General features: G+C 29.0%; 1 long non-coding RNA gene across 1 annotated transcript; it reads right to left on the bottom strand.

The window, feature by feature from the left end:
- Nucleotides 1-2,255: 2,255 nt before the first annotated feature.
- LOC109157603 lies at nt 2,256-3,298 on the bottom strand. Its single transcript, XR_002050257.1, has 3 exons — nt 3,207-3,298; nt 2,622-2,693; nt 2,256-2,312 (listed from the first exon to the last, which is right to left on the bottom strand). It is a non-coding gene; the product is annotated as an uncharacterized LOC109157603 (long non-coding RNA).
- Nucleotides 3,299-10,500: the final 7,202 nt, after the last annotated feature.

Below are 10,500 nucleotides of genomic sequence, written 5' to 3'. Positions count from 1 at the left end.
CCCCCCCCCCCCTCAATCGAATTTCTGGCTCCGTCCCTGTTGGTTGGGGAATAGCTTATTTATTGGTTAGAATTCTGGACAATAAGGGAGGACGAAGGGGGAAGAAATTGGGTAAATATATTAAGTAGTATATGAAATTCTAAAAATGTCCATGGTTTAAACGGTGTTTAACGAGATTATATGACAGAATGACTAAATTAACTAACATAAGAATGATTAAGGGATCGAATCTGTTCGAATTGGAAACCAGGGACTATAATTCAAATACGCTAATAATTTAGGAACCAAAAGTGCGATTCCTCAGAATAATGTATTTTATGAGTTAGAATAATGTATAATGTACTTTATGTGTTAGAATAATGAAATTTCTAAGGTAAGATAATGTATTTTATGAGTTAGAATAATATACTTTATGTGATTTTAGATTGTGGTCCAGTCAGCTGTATGGACCACCATCCACGCAATAATGATTGCTTAATGTCTTGTGTATGATTAATTCATTATGTACTAAAAAACAAAACAAATACTAGAATGAAGCACACAAAATTATAATGTAGAACGAATTTGGTCATTATTTTAAGATTAAAACTAGACCATCCATGAATTACAGATAAATACAGATGATATATATTCATAATTCATGTACGTTACAATATGTTCCAGCAATTGAGCACCCCTTCTAGTGTGCGTCCAAAATGATTAAAAATTTAAAATGCAATAAATTAACAGTTAAGAAAAGACTTGCACTCCAGTGTACTTCAAAAACAAATTTATTACTCCGTATTATATTCCGTGTAAAAAGGCACTAATATCAATAAATATTTTCAATTTTTTACTTTTAAATATTTGTTTTTATTGGGGTTTAACAAACTTGACAATTTTCAACACAAATTTATTCTTTTCAAATTTTACAACTATAACCAATTGAGCTGCTTATACGGACACCAATTCATACTCTATGTAGTAGTCTCAGCTCACATAATTTTTAATAAATATTCACTTAAAAATAAAATTAATTAATTAGCACAAGCTGTATAATACATAGTGCATGGTACTCTCTTCGTAGGAAAATATTGTATATTTAAAGTATATATATATATATATATATATATATATATATATATATATATAAAAGGGATCAGGTGCATTTGTGGCTTCCTGTGCGGTTGATTAATGTGCGTGAGTCTTGTGCTTAATGTGTCTGAGATTTGTACTTAATGTGCGTGAGTGTGTAATGTTAATGTGCGTTAGTTTTGTACTTAATGTGCCTGAGTGTTGTGCTTATTGTGCAAGAGGTTTGTGCTTAATGTGCGTGACTTTTAACACAATTGCACAGGAAGCTATAAACAAAATACATTCAGACCACAAACTCACACACATTAAACACAAAAGTCAGACAAAGACGAAGACGTATATGATGAAGAACAGAGAGAAGGGACGAGAGCATTAAGAGAATAGGAAGAGAAGACAAAGACGTATATGTATAGGAGCAACATGAGCACATTGACATTACACAGTCACGCACATTAAGTATAAATCTCATGCACATTAAACACAAGACTGATGCACATTAAGTACATAACTCACGCACATTAACATTACACACTCATGCACATTAAGTACAAAGCTCAGGCACATTAAGTACAAAGCTTACGCACATTAATTAACCAAATTAATGTCTTAAGTTCAGATTGAAATACTCAAAAAATGATGATTATATTATATTTGACGGTATAATTATATTGGGTAGACACCCAACCCGGAATCACCCAAAGAAAGTAGGGGTTTCGTAACTGAAACATTTACTCCACCGACCTATTCAAGAGGAGCAATTATGGTGAAGACCACACTCAATGTAGGCAAGGCTCTTCATTGTTATGAAACTGTTACTTGAGCATAAAGACTTTGCAGACATTAGTATAAATAGAAAACATTTCAATAGGCAATGACATGTTCTAATTCTTGGACCATACTCCACACTCTAAGTAATACAACTTTGATTACTTTCTACGTACATAGTATCTGGTAATTTATTTACCGTCATTAATATTCAAGAATTAGATGAATCATTCTCATTCTGCTCTCTTAACCATGCTGCAAACGGACGAGATCTACTCACGTCTAACCTTGTAAGTACGCTACTTCTCCTGATATAATAAACACCAAATTAAATGCATAATAAATATAATATAATACTACGTCTATTAAAGAAGCTTGGCATGCTAAAGATGTAAAGTATGAAACCTAATTGATCACCTTAAGCTCCCATAGCGACGAACACTGGGAGGTGCTGTATAATCAGGCTTGAAAGGCTGCAGTGAAACAAATAAAAGTAAGTAAATAAATAAAAGAGAAAAATTTAAACACCAATCCACTTCGAGATAAAACTTTAAAATTGGTATTGTTTTGGTTTCAAGTAATAGAAAGTGTTAACAATAATTCCCCTTAGATTTATAATGATACATTCGGACGAAAGATGTCAACAAATACAAAAAAGAGCATAATTTTTGTGTAAATGGAAATTAATCTAAGCATAATACATGCTCAAAGTATTTCCTATAAGCTATAGTTAAGTTTTACTCGGGACATCTCATTATTTAACGAAAACAGAGCTTAATTACCTGGTGACAAATCTCACACACAGTGTCACCTTTCTCATTGCACCACCTTTGCACACATTCCCTATGTGCGTACTGAAACCGCCCAAAACAAATACAAGCTAATTAAGAATGATCAAATTCAGAATTTATATATATATATATATATATATATATATATATATATATATATATATATATATACCAATTGATTATGGCTACTTGAAAAAACAGATCCTTATGAAAGCTAATTAAGCACTCAGAGATAAAGTAGTAGTCCAAAATCTTCTCCTATTTGAATACATTAAAATTGTAGTCTATGATAAGTTGGTGTTAGGATCAAAAGCTATTTTTAATAGTGAATTGAATGTACAACTATATTTCTTTATATCATACAAATCATTCTGCTCTCTTAACCATACATTTTCAAGAGTAAGGCTAGTCACATGGTGTTGGCCGGAGTTGGCCCTTCGTGGCCTCAACCCAACAGTTGGGGAAAATAAATTAAACACACTCAAGAAAGGTTCATAGAGTACATAATATACTCAGGTGAAATTAAAAATTTTGGATTTTATTAAAAAAAAAAAAAATGAAAAGAAGCCCACAAACCTTCAAGGTACCACGGCAAGAGCAAGGAGTCTTCATACTTGACTCCAAATCTTCATCATGGCATATTCTGCACTCTACCATCTTGCTTGAAGCCATATCTGCAGTTTTCGATTCCTTCTAGAAAGCAGACATGCAGGGTAAAATCAAAGGAAATGAAGCAAACCCAGGGCCAAACAATGATCTTTGGAATCAAAATTAAGATATAAGTCCATAACAAACAAAGAATCAATTCAATGAAGAATGGGAATTCATTAGAATATACACAGAAGAAATGGAAACAAATTAAGACTTACAAGCTGGACTCCCTTCTCTTCTTCAGAGAAATCTCTGTTTGGGAACGAATCAAAAGAATCCATCACTTCTATTATACCAGTACACCAGATTTCGTGTATAAATACATATTAATTGGTTTGTGTAAGTTACAGTTTGTTCCAGCAAATGACCACCCCGGTCCCTTCAAATGTTTCCAAATTATTAAAATATACTCCATAATAAATTCAATCCCTCACATGTTACATGTAACATTATTTACTTAAAACTTAAGAAATTACATTTAAAGATTAAAAAAAAAAAAGAAAAAGATTTGAAATTTAAAAATGAGGCTATCCCATAAAGGAAATTCTTTGATTACATGTATTATACCTCTTTTAATTATTCACAAGTGAATGAAGTGGTAGCTATAACTATGTGTATTTATATATAGTTACAATTTTCTGGAACAGAAATTATATTATAATGTTAAATAATATGTAAAAAAAATTTAAAATTGAAAAATTCTTATGAAATTGTGTTATGTGGGAGATGTAATATTTTTCTTAGTAAAAATGTAATACTTTTTAAAAAAGATTTCATAAAATATTATATTATCACTAAAAAGTATTACGTGTTTAATCAAGACTCACAATTCAAAAACTAATATACATGTTTTTTAATTTTGTGTTTTAATAAATATCACAAGATTTTATTTTATTTTATTTTTGATATCCAATTCGATTTTATTTTTATTATACTTATATTGAAGTTCAAGGATTGTTTGATCACCATGTCCTTAATTAGGTGTACTGATGAAAAAAAATAAACAATATCCAATATTTCTGGTCAAAGATTAACAAAATTTGTAATCTTCTTTAATAAAAGAAAGAAAAATCACACTTATTTTAAATTATTTTCAATTTTAAAATGTGCTAGTCATTCGATTCTTATGGAAACAAATATGATTTGTTAAATATTTGCTCAAATTGTCAATTTGATTACATTGCCAATTATTACAGAATGGATTATGGTTCATCTTGTAAGGTGAATCACTAATATAAGGAACATTTTTATTATACTGAAAGTATATTTTTAATACACTAAAAGTTTATTTTTTTAAATAATGTACATTATTTGTTATAATAAAAAATAATGAACCTTCAGTATACAAATAATTTATATTTAATATATTAAAAATGTACATTTATTCATGATCCACAAATGTGGCAATCGTTATATCGTGCACCAGGGCACACAATGCATTGTGCGCCCTGACCCAAAACGACGTCGTTTTTATAAGTTGTGTGGGGAGTTGACGCGATGGACACCATTCCGTCCGTCCAATCCCGTTACAATTTTTTTTTTAACAATTGTGTTTATGTGTATTATGTTAAGAGTTTATGTGTATTATGTATTATGTTAGATTATGTGTATTATGTTAAGAGTTTATGTGTATTTTACTATACAATTCTGTACATCCGAAACAAATAATTCTTTTTTTTTTTTTTTTTAGAAGTTAACGGCAGAAACGAGAAACGGCGTCGTTTTAGCTAGGGCGTACAATGAATTGTGCGCCCTAGTGCATGATATAATTTGCCCAAATATGAACCATAGTTTACAATATAATTCGCCTTAGATTGTGAGATGGCCAGATGGGCTAATTGAAAATTAGAAGGACCCCATTTTTTTTTTTTGGAATAAGGGTCAAATAGGTCATCGAACTGCACACAATAAAACAATTAGGCCATTGAACTTAAAAAACCAACAATTAGGTCCCTAAACTAATCAATTTCAAACAATTCTTCCAATTTGAAGGTTTCCAACAGGTCAACAGGTCATCTCCCAAATTAATTATTCTTTTAAAAAATAAATTTTAAAAATTAATTATTTATAAATTAAATAAAAAAAAAAAAAAAAAAAAAAAACTGGAATCCAGCCGGAGACGGTGGAACCAGTTTTTTTTTTTTTTTTTTTTTTTTTTTTTTTTTAATTTAAATAATTAATTTTTAAAATTTAAATTTTAAAAAATAATTAATTTGGAAAGATGACCTGTTGACCTGTTGGAAACCTTCAAATTGGAAGAATTGTTTGAAATTGATTAGTTTAGAGACCCAATTGTTGGTTTTTTAAGTTCAGTGGCCTAATTGTTTTATTGTGTGCAGTTCGATGGCCTATTTGACCCTTATTCCTTTTTTTTTTTTTTTTAAAAATAAGGAATTACAATTCAAGATAATAATCAATTTAACAACTAAAAATGTAATCATCCTATATAAAGAAAAATATTTAATTTCATTTATTATTACACCTCTTTTATATTATGCAATCATTGTAAGATGAACCTAATATAGGTTTTAATTTTTTTTTTTTAGTATACTACTCCGTATATGTTTATTTTTAGTTTATTATCAGTTCATTTTTAATTAAGAAACTTAATAATCAAAGTATTGGTCATTTGTGCAAGTTAGGTACCGTTTAATTTCTAGAAATGATATGTATAATTATGTGCATCTATATATAGGATGATAATGTATTCGGGATGTGTTTGGGATGACTAAGTCCATTACCCAACTCTTGACCCACAACTGGTGAATTTTTTTAAAAATTTTCCAAAATTAATAATAATATTTAAATTATTTTATCCATAATAAAATTACAAATTTTGTTGAGAAACGGTGAAAAGTTGCATGTTGATATACTTGGGCTAATTAAGTCCAGAGAAACCTTGTATTACATAGAAGAGAAGAGAAGCTCGATGTCATTATAGTCTCTAAGGCATGGATCGATATGTTTAGGGAGGACAAAACAACATTGAATAATGCTACATGCAAAATATATATATATATATATATATATATATATATATATATATATATATATATATGTGTGTGTGTGTGTGTGCGCGCGCGCGCGCAGTGGGACAATGAGCCAATGACCATCTCACTCTGGTCTTTTAATTTAGGCTTTCGTATTCTCTAATCTTATAAGAAATTAAAGGATGGGATGAGTGCTTCAAACCATGCATAAACAAGCTAGGATGGCATGCATTTTAATTTAAGAAAATTAAATTCAAGAAATTTGTAGCCAAGTAGCTAGGATTACAAGGAATTGATCAAATTTAAAACAAAATTGACCAAATTAAGTCATCTTAAGATTGAAATATAGAAAACAATATATAATGATGTTCATATATATATATATATATATATATATATATATATATATATATATATATATATATATATATATATATATATATATTCAAGAATTAGATGATGAATCATTCCCATTCTGCTGCTCTCTTATCCGTGCGGTAAATGGATTTGGCCGATTACTGGAGTGTCTCCTTGGAACTATCGTACCTCCTCTGATAGATATAAACAACAAATTAAATGCATAAATACGAGTATAGAATATATATTATATTAAAGAAGTTTGGCATATATATATATATATATATATATATATATGCTGAAGATGTAAAGTAGGAAACCTAATTGTTCACCTTAAGAGGCTAGGAAGGCTCCCATAGCGACGAACAGGAAGGGGAGGTGCTGTATAATCAGGCTGGAAAGGCTATAGTACAGTGAAAGAAAATCAAGTAAAAATTAAAATAAATAAAAGAATTAGAAAGATTTAAACATGAATCCACTTCCATCCGCTTAAAACCTTAAAACTCATATTGTTTGGGCTTCATGTAATTAATAGAATGTGTTAACAATAATCGATCTCCATTAGATTTACAATGATACATACATTCAGATTTAAAGTACCTCCTATATATAGTTAGGGTCTATTTAAGCCAGAGCTTAATTACCTGGTTACAAATCTCACACACAGTGTCACCTTTCTGATTGCACCAGCTTTGGACACATCCCCTATGTGCGTACTGAAACCGTCCAAATTAAAACAAATTAATATGATTAAGCTCCAAATAAATTACCAGGACTATGTGGTCCAATGGTACCCGGGTTGGACTTCCATTTGGAAGGTTATGAGTTTGAGCCTCAGTGGAGGCGTTATTAGCTCTTTGTGTTTCAGTAGGTTGAGAAAGTATATGAACAGATACTACAATGTAATAGAGCTAGTAGCATTCAAAAAAAAAAAAAAAGCTCCAAATAAATTGGATTTGCTCTTATGTAAATAAAATTAAAACCAATAGATTATATATGAGAAGTTGGGCGAGGGAATTAAAATAAGCTAGCTAGCTTAGCATTTAGCGTCACGTACAAATCTACCTACCTTTAAGGTACCCCGGCAAGAGCACGGAACCTCCATATTTGAATCCAAATCTTCACCATGGCATATCCTGCACTGTACTCTCATCGTTGAAGAAGACATATCGATCTGCACTACTCTTCCTTAATTAGCTTGTCAAAGAATGAGAATGTATGTATTAGAATATATATACACAGACGAAAAGGAAACAAAGACTTACAACAACTCCGTGCTCTTCTTGAGAGAAATGGCTAGCTGCTGTTTGGGATTGAACGAAGCAAAAGGATGAAGATCACCTCTATTTATATTGATGTTATACAAGCAGATTTGATGAATAAATACAGATTATATATATATATTGTTGTTGGTTATGTTCCTGTACGTTACAGTATATATGTTAAGCAATTGACCACCTGTTGTGTCCAAAATGATTACATTACAATAACTTAATATTCTATCTGTTACATTTGATCTGTTGTAATATTTTTTATTTACTGGTCAAACCAACAATTTTATTTTACTTATTTTTCTATAGTTTTTAAAATTTTATTTTTTTGTGTGTTTAATAATAATTTTAATACCTTTCAAAAAAAAATAATACTTTTAATATTGTTTTTAAATATATAAATTTTATATATTAATAATAAATTTAATATTATAAAAAATTAAATTATGAATAACTTTAGTCGTCTATACCGAACTAGATATAAACAATAGGAAAGCATAATAATGCTTAGTGCCTGATACTCCATTTTTACAAAAATATTGTATATATTTAAGCCGTAAGCTTTAAAATAAGCTTTACAAAGCATAGCCTTAATGCATTTATTTAATCATACATTTCTCTCTTTTTTAATTTCTCATAATAAATATTATGTAAATTGCTTTTTCATATTAAATGAAATAAATGAAAGAAGGCAATTTATTTTAGAACATATAGTTTTAATTTTTTTCTTTTAAAATCAACCGTTAATATAAACTTCAATACTGTTATGAGACTAATTATTAAAGAGCAATTATTGCTGTGTGGGCCCGATCCACATAATAATTTATCGCAATAGAGCAAAACAATTATATAATCAACCCTCGTGACTTTAAGAAGTTTGATCATGAATTCATTAGATGTACTAATAAACAAAATTAAACAATATCTAATATTTTGTGTCAAAGATTAACAAAATTTATATCAAAATTATTAAACTTCTTTAATAAAAGATAGAAAAATCACACTTTGATTGTGTTAATTATTTTCATTTGGATTGTAGTTCCTTCGACTCTTAAGTAAACAAAATTAGCATTCAAAAAAAAAGAGTAAACAAAATTGGTTTTGTAATTTTCAGTGAAGTTGCCAATTTTGTCCATCAATTCTAATAGATTGAAGGACAAAATTGACAACTTCAACAAATATTGAAGGATCACATTTGCTTACTTAAAAAAAAAGAAATTACAGTTCTCGATAAGAAATAATTTAACAATTAAAAATGTGAATATCTCATAAAGAAAATTTCTTTTATTACATTTATTATACTCTTTTATTTTCTCACAAGTGATAGGTATAACTATGTGTATTTATATATAGCTGTCTGTATTTTACTCGAATAGGAAATTATGATCTTTAATAATACCATAAGAACTTTCAAAAATCATAAAATCTTTTGTGAAATCATATTATGTAAGGTTTCGAAAATCGTAAAATACCATAAAAACTTTTTAAAAGGTTTCAGGTCTGGTTGTTATACGGTGGATCATGGTCCACACAATTATTTGGACCATGGTATGAAAACGGTGCCATTTCTTTAAGTAAAGAAACGGCAGTCGTTAAACTTTAACAAATCGTGCATTTTTTGTGTGTACAGAATAAAATGAAACTGCATTGTATCTAAAATGAAATTGAATAACTTGTCTCACATATTATGTTTATTTTATCAAATGAAACTGTAATTGAATTGAAATGATAGTTTTGTGTTAAAATGAAACTGTAGTATGCATAAAATGAAACTTAATAACATGTCTCACATATTGAGTACAATACTTAGTGCCTGATACTCCATCTTTACGAAAATATTGTATATTTAAGCTATAAGCTCTAAAATAAACTTTACCAAACAGAGCATTAAATGTATTTATTTAATCATACATTTTCTTTATTTCCTCATAATAAATATTATGTAAATTGTTTTTCATATTAAATGAAATATATGAAAGAAGACAATTTATTTTAGAACATATAGTTTAAATTTTTTTTTTTTTCTTTCAAAATCAACAGGTAATATAAACTTGAATATTGTTAATAGAGCAATCATTATTCTGTGGTCCGTGGTCCACACAGCTGTGTGGAATACGGCCCACGCAATAAATTACCGCAATAGAGCAAAACAATCATATGATCAACCCTCGTGACTTTAGGAAGTTTGAACAAGAATTCCTTAGATGTACTAATAATTTTTTTTTAACAATATCCAAAATTTTGTGTCAAAGATTAACAAAATTATTAAACTTTTTTAATAAAAGATAGAAAAATCACACTTTGATTGTGCTAATTATTTTAATTTTTGGAATGTAGCTTCTTCAACTCTTAAGTAAACAACATTGGTTTTATAATTTTGAGTGAAGTTGCCAATTTTGTCCATCAATTCTATTAGATTGAAGGACAATATTGACAACTTCAACAAAAATTTTGAAGGAGCACAATTGTTGCCAAGCACCTTGTGCTCAGATGGCACCCGAGTTGCACTCCCATATAAGAGGTTGTGAGTTCGAGCTTCAGTGGAGGCATTATTGGCTTTTTGTGTTTCAGTAGGTTGAGAAAGTAGCTATGAATAGATAC

The sequence above is a fragment of the Ipomoea nil genome, unplaced genomic scaffold, assembly GCF_001879475.1.
Source record: "Ipomoea nil cultivar Tokyo-kokei standard unplaced genomic scaffold, Asagao_1.1 scaffold0298, whole genome shotgun sequence".
NCBI classification, from domain to species: domain Eukaryota; kingdom Viridiplantae; phylum Streptophyta; class Magnoliopsida; order Solanales; family Convolvulaceae; genus Ipomoea; species Ipomoea nil.
The sequence above is the reverse complement of the archived record's forward strand: the minus strand, read 5'-3'. Positions and strand labels throughout refer to the sequence as shown.